Source organism: Coregonus lavaretus (assembly GCF_964263955.1).
Source record: "Coregonus lavaretus genome assembly, contig: HAP1_SCAFFOLD_2804, whole genome shotgun sequence".
Taxonomy (NCBI): Eukaryota; Metazoa; Chordata; class Actinopteri; order Salmoniformes; family Salmonidae; genus Coregonus; species Coregonus lavaretus.
The window spans coordinates 3,110-25,978 of NW_028157389.1; the positions used below are offsets into that span (position 1 = coordinate 3,110).

Consider the following 22,869-nt stretch of genomic DNA (forward strand, 5'->3'; position numbering starts at 1 on the left):
AGAGAGAGAGAGAGAGAGAGAGAGAGAGAGAGAGAGAGAGAGAGAGAGAGAGAGAGAGACAGAGAGAGAGAGACAGAGAGAGAGAGAGAGAGAGAGAGAGAGAGAGAGAGAGAGAGAGAAAGGGAGGAAGTTGTGTGCAGTGTAGGCTACTGTATGTGCATGCATCTACACTTCAGTGTTTGTTTGTGTGTGTCGGTTTGAGAGAGAGAGAGCGAGAGAGCGAGAGAGCGAGAGAGTGAGTTGTGAGGGCTACTGTATGTGTAACAGTATGTTGTCATGGTGATGTTAAACCACTTTCTCACAAATCCAGTTGAGTTTCCTGTCACATGACAAGTCATTCCATGCCTTCAGAAGACTCTGATCTTTGAGTATCTCAACACAGTCCTCCTCACCATATTTTGCATGGCCACCACCATTATCAGGCTGTTGATTACACCAGTACCTACAGGGTTAAAAACCATCAGATATCATGGTTTATACCAGTACCTACAGGGTTAAAAACAGTCAGATATCATGGTTAATACCAGTACCTACAGGACTAAAAACAGTCAGATATCATGGTTAATACCAGTACCTACAGGATTAAAAACAGTCAGATATCATGGTTAATACCAGTACCTACAGGGTTAAAAACAGTCAGATATCATGGTTAATACCAGTACCTACAGGGTTAAAAACAGTCAGATATCATGGTTAATACAAGTACCTACAGGGTTAAAAACTGTCAGATATCATAGTTAATACCAGTACCTACAGGGTTAAAAACAGTTAGATATCATGGTTAATACCAGTACCTACAGGGTTTAAAACTATAAGACATCACAGTTAGAACATCACAATCCTAAATAATATACAGAAATGCTTCATCTTAAAGTTAACTTTGTTAACTGCTGCCATCAATAACAATAACTGTATAGAAAAAGGTTTAATGGATCCTTATTGACAGATTAGTTATCATCTCTCACCCTGTGGTCAGTGGAGTGCCGTCCACCTATTTCCAGGTCCCCTCATTAATAGAGTCAGTCAGACCAATCCAGACACTCTTCTTGAGGTTGAAGAGAAATGTCTGTTGTGAGAAATATAAATATACTGTATATGTAGGTTTGATCATATCTACCCCCTGCACACCCATACACACACACACACACCACACACACACACACACACACACACACACACACACACACACACACACACACACACACACACACACACACACACACACACACACACACACACACACACACACACACACAGTCTCTCTCTCTCTCTCTCTCTCTCTCTCTCCCTCTCTCTCTCTCTCTCTCTCTCTCTCTCTCTCTCTCTCTCTCTCTCTCACCTGTTCCTTATCGCTGTTTATGATCACCAGGTCTGCTCCTCTCTCCAGACAGTCCTCTCTGCTCTCCTTCCAGATTTTAGTCTCAGTAGACAGGAAGTACCAACTGGATGCAAACTTCTGCCAGCCTTCAGAATAAGTTTGTTCTACAAGATGAAAACATGAATTTCCTTCAACACTTAATGAAAGAATAGAAACACACGATATGGTGTGTGGGATTAATACCAATTTATTACTGTAGGTTTACTCACTGCAATTGTTAAGCCTCCCGCTAAAGAAATCTCTCTGTCTGTAGCTGGTCTCTCTCTTCAGTAAGGTTGTTGTAGCTGGTCTGTAGCTGGTCTCTCTCTTCAGTCAGGTTGTTGTATCTGATCTGTAAATGGTCTCTCCCTTTAGGTAGGTTGTTGTATCTGGCCTGTTGAGTCGTGATGACCAATGACTCCATCTGTAAAAGGGAAAAGTGAATCAAACATGTAAATACCACACCATTCATGATTAAGTATGATTAAGTAGGCTACTTAAGTCTCATTGACAACATACTAAACTCACAGTAGACAGACAGGCCTATGATCCCAGCCAGTAGGAGAACACACAGCAGCCCCAGACACACTGCAGCAACTCCAGAGGGTCTCTTCCATATCATGGTTAATACCAGTACCTACATGGTTAGAAACAATCAGATATCATGGTTAATACCAGTACCTACATGGTTAGAAACAATCAGATATCATGGTTAATACCAGTACCTACAGGGTTAGAAACAGTCAGATATCATGGTTAATACCAGTACCTAAAGGGTTAAAAACAGTAAGATATCATGGTTAATACCAGTACCTACAGGGTTAACAACAGTCAGATATCATGGTTAATACCAGTACCTACAGGGTTAGAAACAGTCAGATATCATGGTTAATACCAGTACCTACAGGGTTAATAATCATCCGATATCATGGTTAATACCAGTACCTACAAGGTTAAAAACAGTCAGATATCATGGTTAATACCAGTACCTACAGGGTTAAAAACAGTCAGATATCATGGTTAATACCAGTACCTACAAGGTTAAAAACAGTCAGATATCATGGTTAATACCAGTACCTACAAGGTTAAAAACAGTCAGATATCATGGTTAATACCAGTACCTACAGGGTTAAACACCGTCAGATATCATGGTTAATACCAGTACCTACAGGGTTAAAAATCATCCGATATCATGGTTAATACCAGTACCTACAGGGTTAACAACAGTCAGATATTATGGTTAATAACAGTACAGGGTTAAAAACCGTCAGACATTACAGTTACAACATCACAATCGTAAATATTTTTTCAGCAGAAAGTTAACTTTGTTGACTGCTGCCATCAATGACAGTAACCTGTATAGATAAAGGTTGAATGGAGCCTTATTGACAGAATAATTATAATCTCTCAACCTGTGGTCAGTGGTGTGCCGTCCACCCATTTCCAGGTCCCCTCAGTAACAGAGTCAGTCAGACCAATCCAGACTCTCGTCTTGAGGTTGAGAAAGATAAATATATAGACATATATGTTTGATCACATCTACCCCCTGCAAACTCATCTCTCTCTTTCTCTCTCTGACCTGTTCTGCATAGCTGTTTATGATCACCAGGTCTGCTCCTCTCTCCAGACAGTCCTCTCTGCTCTCCTTCCAGGTTTTAGTCTCAGGAGACAGGAAGTACCAACTGGATTCAAACTATACAAATACAGGTATAGTACTGCAGGATAATCTCACCTGTTTAATGTGTTTTTCATGTGTAATTTGTGTGTGTGTGTGTGTGTGTGTTCGTGCAATCTTACCTTAAGCAACAACTCCATCTCTTGGACTGGGCTTGAAGGCTCCTATGTTGGCATATAATTGGCCATCAATGTCCTTGTTCTTCATTGCATCAGGCTCATAGTTTACAAATCCATCCGAGTTTTCATAGAATCCTTCTGACATCTTAACACACTTGTGGTCAAATACAGTAACTTCTACTTCTAACCTCAACTCTAATGTAGGTCTGTACCTGTGTCTTCTCCCTGCGCTGACCAGCATCTGTGTGATTTATGGTAGTGACACTATTTTTTAAACTGTCAATCACAGTGAAAGGGAAACTGTCAAATCAACACGTCACTGGCCCCCACATGACTCCCCCCACTTTAGCTTCTAATGGAAATATGTTTGTTTCCCATCCGTTTTAAATTATTCAAGATATAATTGAACTTATCATATATTTTAGCAGATAATAGATTGGAGTAAGTGAATTTGTACATAGATCATATAACATTACTGAGGCTTTGACATCCCAGCCTTCATAAGGAGGTCACGTTATGGCTTGTACTCTGTGACCAGCCATCGATGGCCATATAGGGGCCTTTTTTTCTATGTATGCTGTCTGTGTGTGACATCAGTGTGAGGAGTTATTCAGAGGTGCTGGGGGAAATATATGTCTGCATCTTTATCAGAGGTTTAACATGGGAAATGTACCTGTGTGTGTGTGTGTGCGTGCGTGTGTGTGTGCCTGCGTGTGGCATGCAGTGTGTGTGTGTCCTCTCAGTACTGTTCTGCCCTCTGTCTGTGTCCAACTGCAGATCACACTATTATCAGTATCTAATCACATTCAGGCTGGTAGACCTTGTTAAATTACATTGTTGATTTTTTTATTAATATGTATGTTTGTATAAAAGCGATATCTGTGAATAGTTGAATGTGAAAACACGTTTTAATAAAAAATAATAGTAATTACATTCCGTGTACACACTTAAGCATTCAGCATGACCACCAACATGATAACTACTAGACATCATCACTTAACCATTCAGTACTGTATCCAACCATCAACATCACTACTAACATACCAGATAGATAGATAGATAGAGAGAGAGAGAGAGAGAGAGAGAGAGAGAGAGAGAGAGAGAGAGAGAGAGAGAGAGAGAGAGAGAGAGAGAGAGAGATGTATGTACAGCCTACATGCAATGCTACATAGTGAACTATAAATCTTAACATTGACAATGGCTATTGAGTGATATATATGAATATTCAGCAAATTCGGAAAGTATTCAGACCCCTTGACTTTTTCCACATTTTGTTACGTTACAGCCTAATTCTAAAATTGATTAAATTGTTTTTTTCCTCATCAATCTACACACAATAGCCCATAATGACAAATAAAAAACAGTTTTTTAGAAATGGTTCCAAATGTATTAAAAATACAAAACTGAAATATTAAATTTACATAAGTATTCAGACCCTTTACTCAGTACACTGTTGAAGCACCTTTGGCAGCGATTACAGCCTCGAGTGTTCTTGGGTATGACGCTACAAGCTTGGCACACCTGTATTTGGGGAGTTTCTCCCATTCTTCTCTGCAGATCCTCTCAAGCTCTGTCAGGTTGGATGGGGAGCATCGCTGCAGAGCTATTTTCAGGTCTCTCTATCATACCAGGAAGATATAGATAATAGAGGGGAAGTGGAGAACAAAGTCTAGCTGTAAACATATATTAAAAATCATATGTAACAGCCCCAAGATAATTCAGGTAGTTTCCAGAACTCCCCCTTCCTTTCACCTTTCTGCTGATTTGGACCCTCTGTTTACTCCCAAATATACATCAACATGTTCAGGAGGTCCAGGACTACAGACATGGGTCATTATAATGTCCATACAATAGATTTGACACTACAAACTGCTCCAAGTAGATGTTGAGGCTGGGTAGGTTTAACCAGTGAGGATGAGATGACAACATAATTGGCTGCAGCTCTCTCTTAATGAACCTGATTGGTTGAGGATTCTTGAGTGACAGCTGTTTGAACCACTGAAAAGATCCACTTCCCTCTTTTGGGACCCATATAGGGGAACAACAGTCAAATATGAGCATTTGATATTGTGCTTCTGTGTAACTTGACAACAACAAAGACTGACTGTCAAAGATTATTAAATAGCATCCTTTGATACCCTTTGATATCTCTACTACACTAATTAATTGTTGTTACAGTCAACTCCTATACACTGTATGTAATGGTGGTTTCGTACTGTTGAGAATGTTTGCACCCGATCTAAATTGGAGCATTTAAACATCGGTAGCAAGTAATTTATGAAATGCACTTCATGTAGAGTGTGCACAAAGTCAAATGTACTGACTTCATGTTGTATCTGATGACGTGTCAAACATAACTACTGGTTCACAGGAAGCTACAAACAGGAAATAAGTAGGACATCTATTTTTTATATATATAATAAAAAACAAATACAACAATAGGTGTGTTTGCATGGATGTGAGGGTGTTTGTGTGTGTAAGGGTGTGTGTGGGGGGGGGGGGTTCAGACAGAGAGAGAGTGTGTGTGTGTGTGAGAGAGAGAGAGAGAGAGAGAGAGAGAGAGAGAGAGAGAGAGAGAGAGAGAGAGAGAGAGAGAGAGAGAGAGAGAGAGAGAGAGAGAGAGAGAGAGAGAGAGAGAGAAAGAGAGAAAGAGAGAAAGAGAGAGAGAGTTGTGTGCACTGTAGGCTACTGTATGTGTTACAGTATGTTGTCATGGTGATGTTAAACCACTTTCTCACAAATCCAGTTGAGTCTCCTGTTACATGGCAAGTCATTCCAGGCCTTTAGAGGATGCTGATCGTTGTTTATCCCAGCACAATCCTCCCCAAAACGACCTGAATTATTAGGTTGTGGGTCATACCAGTACCTACAGGATTAAAAACAGTCAGATATCATGGTTAATACCAGTATTTACAGGGTTAAAAACAGTCAGATATCATGGTTAATACCAGTATCTACAGGGTTAACAACAGTCAGATATCATGGTTAATACCAGTACCTACAGGGTTAAAAACAGTCAGATATCATGGTTAATACCAGTACCTACAGGGTTAACAACAGTCAGATATCATGGTTAATACCAGTACCTACAGGGTTAACAACTGTCAGATATCTTGGTTAATACCAGTACCTACAGGGTTAAAAACAGTCAGATATCATGGTTAATACCATTACCTACAGGGTTAACAACAGTCAGATATCATGGTTAATACCAGTACCTACAGGGTTAACAACAGTCAGATATCATGGTTAATACCAGTACCTACAGGGTTAAAAACAGTCAGATATCATGGTTAATACCAGTACCTACATGGTTAACAACAGTCAGATATCATGGTTAATACCAGTACCTACAGGGTTAAAAACAGTCAGATATCATGGTTAATACCAGTACCTACAGGGTTAAAAACAGTCAGATATCATAGTTAATACCAGTACCTACAGGGTTAACAACAGTCAGATATCATGGTTAATACCAGTACCTACAGGGTTAGAAACAGTCAGATATCATGGTTAATACCAGTACCTACAGGATTAATAAGAGTCAGATATCATGGTTAATACCAGTACCTACAGGGTTAAAAACAGTCAGATATCATGGTTAATACCAGTACCTACAGGGTTAAAAACAGTCAGATATCATGGTTAATACCAGTACCTACAGGGTTAACAACAGTCAGATATCATGGTTAATACCAGTACCTACAGGGTTAACAACAGTCAGATATCATGGTTAATACCAGTACCTACAGGGTTAACAACAGTCAGATATATTGGTTAATACCAGTACCTACAGGGTTAAAAACAGTCAGATATCATGGTTAATACCATTACCTACAAGGTTAACAACAGTCAGATATCATGGTTAATACCAGTACCTACAGGGTTAACAACAGTCAGATATCATGGTTAATACCAGTACCTACATGGTTAACAACAGTCAGATATCATGGTTAATACCAGTACCTACAGGGTTAGAAACAGTCAGATATCATGGTTAATACCAGTACCTACAGGGTTAAAAACCATCAGATATCATGGTTAATACCAGTACCTACAGGGTTAAAAACAGTCAGATATCATGGTTAATACCAGTACCTACAGGGTTAAAAACAGTCAGATATCATGGTTAATACCAGTACCTACAGGGTTAAAAACAGTCAGATATCATGGTTAATACCAGTACCTACAGGGTTAAAAACAGTCAGATATCATGGTTAATACCAGTACCTACAGGGTTAACAACAGTTAGATATCATGGTTAATACCAGTACCTACAGGGTTAGAAACAGTCAGATATCATGGTTAATACCAGTACCTACAGGATTAATAAGAGTCAGATATCATGGTTAATACCAGTACCTACAGGATTAATAAGAGTCAGATATCATGGTTAATACCAGTACCTACAGGGTTAAAACAGTCAGATATCATGGTTAATACCAGTACCTACAGGGTTAATAACAGTCAGATATCATGGTTAATACCAGTACCTACAGGGTTAGAAACAGTCAGATATCATGGTTAATACCAATACCTACAGCGTTAAAAACAGTCAGATATCATGGTTAATACCAGTACCTACAGGGTTAAAAACAGTCAGATATCATGGTTAATAACAGTACCTACAGGGTTAAAAACAGTCAGATATCGTGGTTAATACCAGTCCCTACAGGGTTAAAAACAGTAAGATATCATGTTTAATACTAGTACCTATAGGGTTAAAAACCATCAGATATCATGGTTAATACCAGTACCTACAGGGTTAAAAACAGTCAGATATCATGGTTAATACCAGTACCAACAGGGTTAAAAACAGTCAGATATCATGGTTAATTCCAGTACCTACAGGATTAAAAACAGTCAGATATCATGGTTAATACCAGTACCTACAGGGTTAAAAACAGTCAGATATCATGGTTAATAACAGTACCTACAGGGTTAAAAACAGTCAGATATCGTGGTTAATACCAGTACCTACAGGGTTAACAACAGTCAGATATAATGGTTAATACCAGTCCCTACAGGGTTAAAAACAGTAAGATATCATGTTTAATACTAGTACCTATAGGGTTAAAAACCATCAGATATCATGGTTAATACCAGTACCTACAGGGTTAAAAACAGTCAGATATCATGGTTAATACCAGTACCAACAGGGTTAAAAACAGTCAGATATCATGGTTAATTCCAGTACCTACAGGATTAAAAACAGTCAGATATCATGGTTAATACCAGTACCTACAGGGTTAAATACAGTCAGATATCATGGTTAATTCCAGTACCTACAGGGTAAAAAAACAGTCAGATATCCTGAATAATACCAGTACCTACAGGGTTAAAAACAGTCAGATAGCATGGTTAATACCACTACCTACAGGTTTAAAAACAGTCAGATATCATGGTTAATACCAATTACCTACAGGGTTAAAAACAGTCAAATATCATGGTTAATAACAATACCTACAGGGTTAAAAACAGTCAGATATCATGGTAAATACCAGTACCTACAGGGTTAACAACAGTCATATATCATTGTTAATACCAGTACCTACAGGGTTAAGAAACCTTCAGATATCTTGGTAAATACCAGTTCCTACAGGGTTAAAAACAGTCAGATATCATGGTTAATACCAGTACCTACAGGGTTAAAAACATTCAGATATCATGGTTAATACCAGTACCTACAGGGTTAACAACAGTCAGATATCATGGTTAATACCAGTACCTACAGGGTTAACAACAGTCAGATATCATGGTTAATACCAGTACCTACAGGGTTAAAAACAGTCAGATATCATGGTTAATACCAGTACCTACAAGGTTAGAAACAGTCAGATATCATGGTTAATACCAGTACCTACAGGGTTAAAAACAGTCAGATATAATGGTTAATACCAGCACCTACAGGGTTAAAAACAGTCAGATATCATGGTTAATACCAGTACCTACAGGGTTAAAAACAGTCAGATATCATGGTTAATACCAGTACCTATAGGGTTAAATACAGTCAGATATCATGGTTAATACCAGTACCTACAAGGTAAAAACCATCAGATTTCATGGTTAATACCAGTACCTACAAGGTTAAAAACAGTCAGATATCATGGTTAATACCAGTACCTACAGGGTTAAACAACATCAGATATAATGGTTAATACCAGTACCTACAGGGTTAAAAACAGTCATATATCACAGTTAGAACATCACAATCCTAAATATTATACAAAAACGTTTCAGCTCAAATTCAATTTTGTTGACTTCTGCCATCAATGTCAATAACCTATATAGATAAAGGTTGAATGAACTGAATATTGGATCCTTATTGTCACAGTAGTTATAATCTCTTACTCTGTGGTCAGTGTTGTTCCATCCACCCATTTCCAGGTCCCCTCTCTCTGTCTGTCAGTCAGACCAATCCAGACTCTCTTGTTGAGATTGAAGAGAAACTCCTGTTGTTGAGAAAGATAAATATATATACAGTGAGCTCCAAAAATATTGACACATTTTTGTTTGTTTTGGCTCTGTACTCCAGCAAATGATAAAATGACTATGAGGTTAAGGTGCAGGCTGACAGCTTTCAGTATTTTCATCCACATCAGGTGAACCATTTAGAAATGAAAGCCCTTTGTTTACATAGTCCCCCCATTTTAGTGGACCAAAAGTATTGGGACAAATTCAATTATATGTGTATTAAAGTAGTCAAAGTTTAGTATTTGGTCCATATTCTTAGCACGCAATGACCACATCAAGCTTTTGACTCTACAAACTTGTTGGATGCATTTGCTGTTTGTTTTGGTTGTTTTTCAGAATATTTTGTGACTAATTGAAATTAATGGTAAATAATGTATTGTGTCATTCTGGAGTCACTTTTATTGTAAATAAGAGTAGAATATGTTTCTAAACACTTAATGATTACGGAAAGTGCTGAATGAACTGTGAATAATGATGAGTGAGAAAGGTAAAGATGAACAAATATCATACCCCCAAGACACGCTAACCTCTCCTGTTACTGTAATGGTGAGAGGTTAGCGAATCTTGGGGGTGTGATATATGTGAGTCTGTAACTTAAGTAGACATATGTGAATTTGTCCCAATAAAATGGGGGGACTAGGTACAAAAAGTACTTTTATTTCTAAACGGTTCACCCGATATTTGTTGAAATTACCCTAAAATGAAAGCTGTCAGTCTGCACTTTAACCTCATAGTCATTGTATCACTTCAAATCCAAACTGCTGGAGTACAGAGCCAAAACAACAAAACATTTGTCACCGTCCCAATACTTTTGGAGCTCACTCTTTGATCATATCTACCCCCTGCACACCCATATCTACACGCCCCCCCCCCCCCCCCCCCTCTCTCTCTCTCTCTCTCTCTCACCTGTTCCTCTCTGCTGTTTATTATCACCAGGTCTGCTCCTCTGTTTACACAGTACTGTCTACTCTCCTCCCAGGTTCTCTCCTCAGTAGAGAGGAAGTAACAACTGCAGTCAAACTTCCTCCATCCATCAAAACAGCAGGGTTTCTCTGTTTGATGACACAACACAACACTGATACAATATGATACAAAACAATAAACATCACATTTTATTTTCCATGATTCACTGGACTAGATCTCAATGAACAAATTGACTTAATAATAAAGGAAAATATGATAACCAGCTCACTGACCACAAATCAAATTCTGAAGCCTGTCTCTCTCTTTAGTCAGGGTGTTGTTTCTGGTCTGTAGCTGGTCTCTCTCTTCAGCAAGGTTGTTGTATCTGGTCTGTAGCTGGTCTCTCTCTACAGTCAGGTTGTTGTATCTGGTCTGTAGCTGGTCTCTCTCTACAGTCAGGTTGTTGTATCTGGTATGTAGCTGGTCTCTCTCTTCAGCAAGGTTGTTGTATCTGGTCTGTAGCTGGTCTCTCTCTACAGTCAGGTTGTTGTATCTGGTATGTAGCTGGTCTCTCTCTACAGTCAGGTTGTTGTATCTGGTCTGTAGCTGGTCTCTCTCTACAGTCAGGTTGTTGTATCTGGTATGTAGCTGGTCTCTCTCTGCATCTGCATTGGTTTTATAAAGAGAAAAATGCTTCTCTTCAGTCTTTGATGCATCTGTTATCTGGAAAGGATTGATACATAATAGTGCATTCGGAAAGTATTTAGACTCCTTCACTATTTTAGAAATCTACACACAATATCCCATAATGAAAAAGCAGTTTTTGCTTTTTTATAAATTTTAGCATATTTATAAAAAATCTACAACGGAAATATCACATTTAAATAAGGGTTGTTGTTCTGTTGGAAGGTGAACCTTCACCCCAGTCTGTGGTCCTGAGCACTCTCTGGAGCAGGTTTTTTCATCAATGATCTCTCTGTACTTTTCTCCGTTCATCTTTCCCTCGATCCTGACTAGTCTCCCAGTCCCTGTTGCTGAAAAACATCCCCACAGCATGATGCTGCCACCACCATGCTTCACCGTTGGGATGGTGCCTGGTATCCTCCAGACGTGACACTTGACATTCAGGTCAAGGAGTTCAATCTTGGTTTCATCAGACCAGAGAGTCTTGTTTCTCATGATCTGAGCATCCTTTAGGTGCCTTTTGGCAAACTCCATGCGGGCTGTCATGTGCCTTTTACTGTGGAGTGGCTTCCGTCTGGCCACTCTACCATAAAGGCCTGGTTGGTGGAGTGCTGCAGAGAAGGTTGTCCTTCAGGAAGGTTATCCCATCTCCACAGAGGAACTCTGGAGTTCTGTCAGAGTGACCATCGAGTTCTTGGTCATCTCCATGACCAAGGCCCTTCTCCCCCTATTGCTAAGTTTGGACGGGCTGCCAGCTCTAGGAAGAGTCTTGGTGGTTCCAAACTTCTTCCATTTAAGAATGATGGAGGCCACTTTGTTCTTGGGGACCTTCAATGCTGTAGAAATCTTTTTGGTACACTTCCCCAGATCTTTGCCTCGACACAATCCTGTCTCGGAGCTCAGCGGACAATTCCTTCGACCTCAAGGAACTTAGTTACACAGATAACAACACTCCCCACTGGTTGAAATAACGTTGTTTCGACATCATTTCAATGAAATGATATTGAACCAACGTGGAATAGACATTGAATTGACATCTGTACCCAGTGGGTTATCTGCATTTGGGACCTTGTTGATGAAAGTCTGATATAGTGTAATGATTAGATAACAATACACTCACAGACTAGTCTCAGGGAGATGTTGAGAGTGACTTGTAGAACACACAGCATCCCAAAGCTCACAGCACCCATCCTGTAGAGTCTTCTCCCTGAATCCTCAGGTCCTGAGGAGATACACACTGATGTGAGAACACACATACACTCACGTATTCAAGCAAGCAAGCAACCACGTACACACACATACCCCCACACACGCAAGCACACACAAACGGGCACACACTTGATGGTGTGACATAATCAGCAATGAGAGGACTGTTTCTCACAGCTGCTTTAGAGGAAGTTACTGTATCAGTATAACATGTTAGAAGCACGTCATTACATTAAAGGGTGAATCTGCAGTTGCTACATAAATATTTTATATATACCCATAGATTCTTAATGATTATAATTTATAAATGCCTCATGAGCTTAGTTCAACTGTCATGAAAAAGCTGATGTCTTTTTTTTTACTCCATTGTAATTGTAAACAAACACTGTGTAGCCTCAAAACATGTTTAAAACAACCATTTTGAACTAATGGATGGTCAGTCCCACTCTTGGCATTCTCTCAACCAGCATCATGACATAGTCACCTGGAATGCATTTCAATTAACAAGTGTGCCTTCTTAAAAGTTAATTTGTGGAATTTCGTTCCTTCTTAATACGTTTGAGCCAATCAGTTTTGTTGTGACAAGGTCCCAAAAGGTGGAGAAAGAATATATTGTACATGAAAACAAAGAGCCCTTCAAAAATTAACTTTTAAGAAGGCACACCTGTTAATTGAAATGCATTCCAGGTGACTACCTCATGAAGCTGGTTGAGAGAATGCCAAGCGTTTGCAAAGTTGTCATCAAGGCAAAGGGTGGCTATTTGAAGAACCTCAAATATAAAATATATTTTGATTTGTTTAACACTTTTTTGGATACTACATGATTCCATATGTGTTATTTAATAGTTTTGATGTCTTAACTTTTATTCTACAATGTAAAAAATTGTAAAATAAAGAAAAACCCTTGAATTAGTAGGTGTGTCTAAACTTTCGACTGGTACTGTACATATTTTTAAAGGTAAAATCCTATTTAAAAAATGTTTCCACTAAGACTTGCTATCAGCATTTTTCAGTGCTTTTGTGTCAAGTGGTTGTGTTAGTCTTTGTCAATGTGTGTGTATGTGATATAGTTGTTACCTGAGCGATGGGTCTCAGTCTTCACTCTCCTCGTTGCTCTGTTCTCATTTTCTTCAGTTACCTGGTTGTTGATGTAGACATCCATCTGAACTAACTGTACGATTACCTTTCTAACTGACTCCTAATGGTAATATCTACTGTATGATTACCTTTCTAACTGACTCCTAATGGTAATATCTACTGTATGATTACCTTTCTAACTGACTCCTAATGGTAATATCTACTGTATGATTACCTTTCTAACTGACTCCTCATGGTAATATCTACTGTATGATTCTAACTGTACTGACAGTAGTTAAGTAGTTGGTCTGATGTGTTCTCCACCAGGTACCTTTCTGATCTTTGTCTGTGGTGCACTACAGTTGATAGAATGTGTCCAATCAACATCAAGCAGGAAGTTATACTTTGCAAGCCCTGTTTTGGCATCTTTCATAAGGAATTCACATAATGGCTTGTACTCTGTGGCCAGCCACCGATGGCCATATAGGGTAATTTTATGTGTGTGACATCAGTGTGAAGAGTTAGGAAATGTATATCTGCGTTATTATCAGAGGTTTAAAAGGGAAAGTTAAAACGTGTGTTTCTGTGTTGTGTGTCTCTGATTGTGTGAGTGTGTGGGTGCCTGCATACTTGCCTGCACATGTGGCTGCCTTCTGTGCGTTTGTTTCCTCTTAGTACAGTTCTACCCTCTGTTGTGTTCAGGTCACATCCAATCACATTCAATCAGGAAGCTGGTACACCTGCTGGGTCAATGTTTCTTTAATACTTTACTTTCAGAGCCTTGAAAATGATCACTGTGTAAGACTATGGCAAATCACAGATCAAAGTCCCACTGGGCAGAGACGTCAATTCAATGTCTATTCCACATTTGTTCAAGGTAATTTTATTGAAATGAAGTGTATACAACGTTGATTGAACCAATGTGTTCCCAGTGAGGTATGTCTACACACGCTTTATCAAATCTTAACATAACTATTCTGATTTTCTTTCTGTCATTCTCTTAATTCTTCTTCCTCATCTAAATTTGTGGTTCTTTGATTCCTCTCTCCTCTCCTCCTCTCTCCTCTCCTCCTATCTCTTCTCCTCCTCTCTCCTCTCCTCCTCTCTCCTCTCCTCCTATCTCCTCTCCTCCTCTCTCCTCTCCTGATGAGTTGAGAAAAAGCCCATAGACAAGTCTGTAATACCATTATTTCTCTGTTGTCACTATCTGGCCAAATTGCAAAGTCACAAACCCTGCCTATTTTTATCATTTATCTTCTTCAAATCTGATAGTAAACCTAACCCTAACACACTGCTAGTCTTATGCCTAACAGTATAATAAGACCAAAAAGCTACTTAAAAAAAAAAACTTGCTACTGTCCATAATGAGCTATTGTTAAATCACTCTTTCACAAATCCAGTTACATTCATGTCTACATCCTACGTCATTCCCTTTATTTACATGACCAGGATGCCCATAATTATTCTGAGCACAGTCCTCCTCTCCTATGTGTATTATAGGACCATCACCATTATCAGGCTGGTTTCTCCCCCAGTACCTAGAGGGAAAACAACACAGAGAACCAGACAGTCAGACACTGTGGTAAACACAACATTATAAATTATACCCAGATGTTGTTGAACTGGTTAGAGTCCTACGGCCGGATTGTTATCTCTCACATTGTGGTCAGTGATGTATTGTCCACCCATTTCCAGGTCCCCTCTTTCTCTCTGTCAGTCAGACTAATCCAGACACTATCAATGTCCCTGTTTAATTCAGTGAGGAATTGCTGTTGTTGTGAAAGATAAAGTCAATACCTGGAGTATTATATTAATTTACCTTATTCATAAGCATATGAATCTCTCTCTCTCTCTCTCTCTCTCTCTCTCTCTCTCTCTCTCTCTCTCTGTCTCTCTCTCTCTCTCTCTCTCTGTCTCTCTGTCTCTCTCTCTCTCTCTCTCTCTCTGTCTTCTCTCTCTCTCTCTCTCTCTCTCTCTCTCTCTCTCTCTCTCTCTCTCTCTCTCTCTCTCTCACTCTCTCTCTCTCTCTCTCTCTCTCTCTCTCTCTCTCTCTCTCTCTCTCTCTCTCTCTCTCTCTCTCTCTCTCTCTCTCTCTCTCTCTCTCTCTCTCTCTCTCTCTCTCTCTCTCTCTCTCACATGCGTTCCTGATGGGGTATTGGCGGGTGTCATGAGGCTCACCGTACCGTTGGCCGCGCCGCTCCCAGTCACCATGGAGATGCTGGCAGGGAAGGAAGAAGTGAATCTGCGTTTCTACGGTGAAGGGGACAGAAACTGTGGAAAACTATGTCTGCATCTTAATCAGAAGTTTTAAAGGGGAACTTTAAATATGTTTGTGTGTGTGTGCGTGTCTCTGTCCGTGCATACATGCTTGTGTGTGTATGTCCTCTCAGTACTGTTCTGATCTCTATCAGTGATCAACTGCAAGTGAAACTGTTCTAAGTATTCAATCACATTCAATCAGGAAGCTGGTGGACCTGCTAGGACATTGTAGGACATTGAATCTCCCCTTTCCACAAAGTGGTCATGTTAGTTTGTAGGCCAAACCGCTTCGGACCCTACAGACATTTTTGAGAGAAGACCGATTTTTGGTATGTCTCATGGTCTGACAAACACCGCTTTAGCTCAGCCACCTTCCACTGCAGATGAGGAAGGGTGATATCGGCGGATGTGGTTGATTGAGACGCAGCCCATACAAACAACCCATATATCTCCATCTTAAACTGACAGATTTTGATGGGAATTGATTTATTATGTTACTTAGATAAAAAATATATCGGTAGATACTAAGATTAACATGTTTCAACTGGAAATGATGAAATGCACCGCATGCAGTGTGCAGAAAGTAAAATGTACTAATGTAATGTTGATTTGTCAAACAACTACTGGTATAAAAGAAGCTACAATCTGAGGAAAAATCTACTGGTATACAGGAAGCTACAATAATTAGCAATAATATTAATATGATACAAACAAATAAAACAATAGGTGCATGTGTATGTGCGTGCATCTACACTTCTGAGTATGTTTGTGTGTGCCGGTTTGAGAGAGAGAGCGGGAGAGAGTTGTGAGGGCTACTGAATGTGTTACAGTATGTTGTCATGGTGATGTTAAACCACTTTCTCACAAATCCAGTTGAGTTTCCTGTCACATGACAAGTCATTCCATGCCTTCAGAAGACTCTGATCTTCACGTATCTCAACACAGTCCTCCTCACCATTTTCTGTTTGGCCACCACCATTATCAGGCTGTGGTTTATACCAGTACCTACAGGGTTAAAAACCATCAGATATCATGGTTAATACCAGTACCTACAGGGTTAAAAACAGTCAGATATCATGGTTAATACCAGTACCTACAGGGTTAAAAACAGTCAGATATCATGGTTAATACCAGTACCTACAGGGTTAAAAACAGTCAGATATCATGGTTAATACCAGTACCTACAGGGTTAAAAACAGTCAGATATCATGGTTAATACCAGTACCTACAGGGTTAAAAACAGTCAGATATCATGGTTAATACCAGTACCTACAGGGTTAAAAACAGTCAGATATCATGGTTAATACCAGTACCTACAGGGTTAAAAACAGTCAGATATCATGGTTAATACCAGTACCTACAGGGTTAAAAACAGTCAGATATCATATCAAGTGAAAACATGTTTTTAGACATTTTTGCAAATTTATTGGAAATGAAATATATAATTAACATAAGTATTCACACCCCTGAGTCAATACTTTGTAGAAGCACCTTTGGCAGCGATTACAGCTGTGAGTCTTTCTGGGTAAGTCTCTAAGAGCTTTCCACACCTGGATTGTGCAACATTTGCCCATTTATACTTTTCAAAATTCTTCAAGCTCTGTCAAATTGGTTGGTGATCATTGCTAGACAACCATGTTCAGGTCTTACCATAGATTGTCAAGTAGATTTAAGTCAAAACTGTAACTCGCCCACTCAACATTCAGTGTCTTGGTAAGCAACTCCAGTGTAGATTTGGCCTTGTGTTTTAGGGTATTGTCCTGCTGAAAGGTGAATTCATCTCCCAGTGTCTGGTGGAAAGCAGACAACCAGGTTTTCCTTTAGGATTTTGCCTACGCTTAGCTCCATTCTGTTTTATTTTTTATCCTGAAAAACTCCCCAGTCCTTAATGATTACAAGCACACCCATAACATGATGCAGCCACCACTATGCTTCAAAATATGGAGAGTGGTACTCAGTAATGTGTTGTATTGGATTTGCCCCAAACATAACACTTTGTATTCAGGACAAAAATGTAATTGCTTTGCCACCTTTTCTGCAGTATTACTTTAGTGCCTTGTTGCAAACAGGATGCATGTTTTAGAATATTTTTATGCTGTACAGGCTTCCTCCTTTTCACTCTGTCAATTAGGTTAGTATTGTGGCGTAACTATCAACAATGTTGTTGATCCATCCTCAGTTTTCTCCTATCACAGCCATTGAACTCAGTAACTGTTTTAAAATCACCTTTGGCCTCATGGTGAAATTCCTGAGCGGTTTCCTTCCTCAACTGAGTTCGGAAGGACTCCTCTATGTTTCTAGTGACTGGATGTATTGATATGCCATCCAAAGTGTAATTAATAACTTCACCATGATCAAAGGGATATAAAAAATATATCTACCAATAGGTGCCCTTCTTTGCGAGGCATTGGAAAATCACCCGTCTTTTTGGTTGAATCTGTGTTTGAAATTCACTCTGGCTGAGGGAGCTTACAGAAAATTGTATGTGTGGGGTACAGAGATGAGGTTGTAATTCAAAAATCATGTTAAACACTTATTTCACACAGTGAGTACATGCAACTTATTGTGACTTATTAAGCAAATGTTTACTCTTGAACTTATTTAGGCTTGCTATAACAAGGGGTTGAATACTTATTGACTCAAGACATTTCAGCTTTTCATTTTTTATTCATTGGTAAACATTTCTAAAAACATAATTCCACTTTGACATTATGGGGTATTGTGTAGCTCAGTTGGTAGAGCATGGCGCTTGCAATGCCAGGGTTGTGGGTTCGATTCCCACGGGGGGGCAGTAGGAAAATGTATGCACTCACTAACTGTAAGTCGCTCTGGATAAGAGCGTCTGCTAAATGAATAAAATGTAAATGTAAATATCATGGTTAATACCAGTACCTACAGAGTTAAAAACAGTCAGATATCATGGTTAATACCAGTACCTACAGGGTTAAAAAGAGTCAGATATCATGGTTAATACCAGTACCTACAGGGTTAAACACCATCAGATATCATGGTTAATACCAGTACCTACAGGGTTAAAAACAGTCAGATATCATGGTTAATACCAGTACCTACAGGGTTAAAAACCGTCAGATATCACAGTTAGAACATCACAATCCTAAATAATATACAGAAACGTTTCAGCTTAAATTCAACTTTGTTGACTGCTACCATCAATGACAGTAACCTGTATAGATAAAGGTTGAATGAACTGAAAATTGGAGCCTTGTTGTCAGAGTAGTTGTGGTCAGTGTTGTTCCATCCACCCATTTCCAGGTCCCTTCTGTCTCTCTGTCAGTCAGACCAATCCTGACTCTCTTCTTGAGATTGACGATAAATTCTCATGTTTTTGAGAAAGATAAATATATATACAGTGAGCTCAAAGTATATGAACAGTGACACATTTTTGGTTGTTTTGGCTCTGTACTCCAGCACTTTGAATTTGACATGATACAATGACTATGAGGTTAGTGCAGACTGTCAGCTTTCATTTTAGGGTTTTTTCGAGTGAACTGTTTTTCGAGTGAACTGTTTAGAATTGACAGCAGTTTTTGTACATAGTCCCCCCATTTTAGGGGACCAAAAGTATTGGGACAAATTCACATATATGTGTATTAAAGTTACAGACTCACAAATATCATACCCCCAAGATATGAACAGAGCAATAGATGGCACCAACATCCCCATCACCATCCCAAAACTAGTTCAATTATGTGAAACGGAACGGCTTCCACTCTTAATGATCCAACCTTCAAAATGATCTCTCTCCCTCTTTAGCTGGTCTCTCTCTCTTTAGTCAAGTTGTTGTAGCTTGTATGTAGGTGGTCTCTCTCTTTAGTCAGGGTGTTGTAACTGGTCTGTAGCTGGTCTCTCTCCTCAGTCAGGGTGTTGTAACTGGTCTGTAACTGGTCTCTCGCTGTAGTCAGGGTGTTGTATCTGGTCTGTAGCTGGTCTCTCTCTTTAGTCAGGGTGTTGTAACTGGTCTGTAACTGGTCTCTCGCTGTAGTCAGGGTGTTGTATCTGGTCTGTAGCTGGTCTCTCTCTTTAGTCAGGGTGTTGTAACTGGTCTGTAGCTGGTCTCTCTTTTCAGTCAGGTTGTTGTAACTGGTCTGTAGCTGGTCTCTCTGTTCAGTCAGGTTGTCTTAGCTAGTCTGTAGTTGGTCTCTTTTCTCAGTAAGGGTGTTGTAACTGTCATGTAGCTGGCCTTTCTGCAGATGTGACGTGGTGATGATGTCACCATTCCCCCAGGGTGTCAGCACTGATGTAGATATCCACAATCCTCTCCTCCATCTCACCTCTGTCAAACCTTCTTGGTCATATCTGGCGTGGCATAGATGACCTCAGACATGTTCAACAATGTTTATTGACTATAGCTACAGTGCCTTAAAGCAGGGTTTCCCTTAGTGAACGTTTAGGTTTTTGCTCTAGCACTACACAGCTGATTCAAATAAGCAACTCATCATCAAGCGTTGATTATTTGAATCAGCTGTGTAGTGCTAGGGCAAAAAACTAAACGTGCACACAGGGTGGGTCCCAGTACTGAGTGTCTGAGTCCGAAGCTGACTGCTTTTGACCCTGTTGTAGGTGGGGATTTGTGGAACGGAAACATGTCATGGCTGGTTATAGTTGGGACACTTTCTTCTTCTTTTCAGATTTTATCTGATTCCTGAGTAACTTCCTGGTCTACTGGGGGAAGTTCCACCCACATACTGTGAAGCAACACAAACATAGGCACAGACACACACACGATAACATATGCACTCTACACACGTACACATGGATTTTGTATTGTAGATATGTGGTAGTAGAGCAGGGGCCTGAAGACACACTTCATGTGTTGTGAAATCTGTTGTGAATTTATTGTAATGTTTTGAACATTTTATAACTGCCTTAATTTAGCTGGACCCCAGGAAGAGTAGCTGCTGCCTTGGCAGGAACTAAAGGGGATCCATAATAAATATAAATACAAATACATACACCAGGCACACTCATATATGATCTCTTACTGCTCTATTTCACTGATTAACATATTGGATGTATACATCTTAACAATGTCTCTGGATGCTTTAACAAATAATGAATAACCAGACCTGGGTTTAAAAACTATTGGAAATCTGTCAAATACTTAGAGCGTTTGGGACTATTCTATTGGTTCCATTAAGTCAGGCAAGCTCAACCAAGCACAGCTAAAGTATTTGGGTCATATTCATTAGGCACGAAATGGAAGAAAGCAAACTGAAACAGGGAGGGACTAACTGTACCTGTCCAATAAGAATAACATGTTTTCATTTGCCGTTGTAAAACATTTTGCTATGGTGTGCCCTAATGAATACGTGGCCCAGGTCTGCTAATAACCACCAACCACTGACAGGCAGGCTGACAGGAAGCTGTTATTAAAGGAAGTCAGCGGTTTGGCTAAATATGAGTTGGCACAGCAACGCATGCTGAAATCAACTGAAATTACAATACAATAGGTGCTCCAGCAATACCTTCCCTAAACTTACTGTGTCCCAAATGGCACCCTATTTCCTAAATAGTGATGGCACTGGTCAAATGTAGTGCACTGTACAGGGAATATGGTGCCATTTCAGACGTACCCTTAATGTCATTATTCACATTCTATGTAGGCCTTATGCACTGCATCTGTCCTAAAAACACAGACCACTTTTCATCCATGGATATAAGGTCACCACAAGTACAACAGGACATCTGTAAAGAAAAAGGCTTCAATTTAAACTTCAAGAACATCATTTTATTTAATCATACATTTACAGTGAGGGAAAAAAGTATTTGATCCCCTGCTGATTTTGTATGTATGCCCACTGACAAAGACATGATCAGTCCATAATTTTAATGGTAGGTTTATTTGAACAGTGAGAGACAGAATAACAACAAAAAAATTCAGAAAAACGCATGTCAAAAATGTTATAAATTGATTTGCATTTTAATGAGGGAAATAAGTATTTGACCCCCTCTCAATCAGAAAGATTTCTGGCTCCCAGGTGTCTTTTATACAGGTAACGAGCTGAGATTAGGAGCACACTCTTAAAGGGAGTGCTCCTAATCTCACCTTGTTACCTGTATAAAAAACACCTGTCCACAGAAGCAATCAATCAATCAGATTCCAAACTCTCCACCATGGCCAAGACCAAAGAGCTCTCCAAGGATGTCAGGGACAAGATTGTAGACCTTTGTCAGTGGGCAAATGTACAAATTCAGCAGTATATAAACTTCAACTTTTATGATATAAAGTCACTGTATATAATCTGTTCAGTTTCTGAATTAGTTCAAATTAGGTGAAGGTTAGGGTCAAGGTAAGGGTCAGTTTTAAGTGTTGTCTATAATCTTCTTGTCAATGGGATGCTGGTCAGAAAGGTCCCTCATGTTGGGTATAATACCTACTTTTACAAGTGTTTGTCTCCCCCTACTGGCTGTTTTCTACAAGCTCAGTTTCTTCCTATTACTGTAACCTTACATTTACATTTACGTCATTTAGCAGACGCTCTTATCCAGAGCGACTTACAGTTAGTGAGTGCATACTTTTTTTTCATACTGGCCCCCCGTGGGAATCGAACCCACAACCCTGACATTGCAAACACCATGCTCTACCAACGATCTCTAGTGGCACAGCTAGCACTGCGATGCCTTAGACCACTGCGCCACTCGGGAGACTAGAGCCATAGAGATAGATAGAGGACTCATCTTTATATCTGTACCCTTATAGGGTCTGTGACAGTACGGGCAACGCCATGGAGGCTACAACCAATAGGAAAACCCACCCAGTGACTACTTTGACTACTTTAAAATGGTGGAAGGATGGAGGAAGCCCAGGTTTTCTTCTCAGTGGAGAGGAAGTAGAAACTGGAATCAAAGTATCTCCATTCCTATTGATAATGCTGTATGTATAGCCTTAAAACATGGTTAAAACTATAATGTTGATCTGATCGATGATCGTTTTCTTGCATCCATAGTTCTGTCTATGAAAAATTAGGAGTGGTTACATTTCTCCAGCCCTATTCCTGAGCCTTTTACCAAATCAGTGTCGGGTTCAACGCTTTGTTTAGGTTGATAAGGAGATTGCCTCTTTAATATCTCTGAATAGACTTAAAGTGTACATA

The 22,869-nt window shown here is 39.6% G+C and overlaps 1 long non-coding RNA gene and 1 pseudogene across 2 annotated transcripts in view; both read right to left on the minus strand.

Moving 5' to 3' along the window:
* Window positions 1-965: 965 nt before the first annotated feature.
* LOC311125486 overlaps window positions 966-22,869 on the minus strand; it is a 30,719-nt pseudogene continuing 8,815 nt past the window's right edge. Inside the window, exons 3-5 of the transcript in view lie at window positions 19,569-19,855; window positions 1,340-1,482; window positions 966-1,066 (exon numbers count right to left, since the gene is read on the minus strand). The product of the transcript in view is annotated as an uncharacterized misc_RNA (transcript). The remainder of the gene's footprint in view (window positions 1,067-1,339; window positions 1,483-19,568; window positions 19,856-22,869) is intronic.
* LOC311125485 lies at window positions 11,044-13,608 on the minus strand. The gene is made up of 3 exons (XR_014612879.1): window positions 13,496-13,608; window positions 12,333-12,434; window positions 11,044-11,193 (listed from the first exon to the last, which is right to left on the minus strand). It is a non-coding gene; the product is annotated as an uncharacterized lncRNA (long non-coding RNA).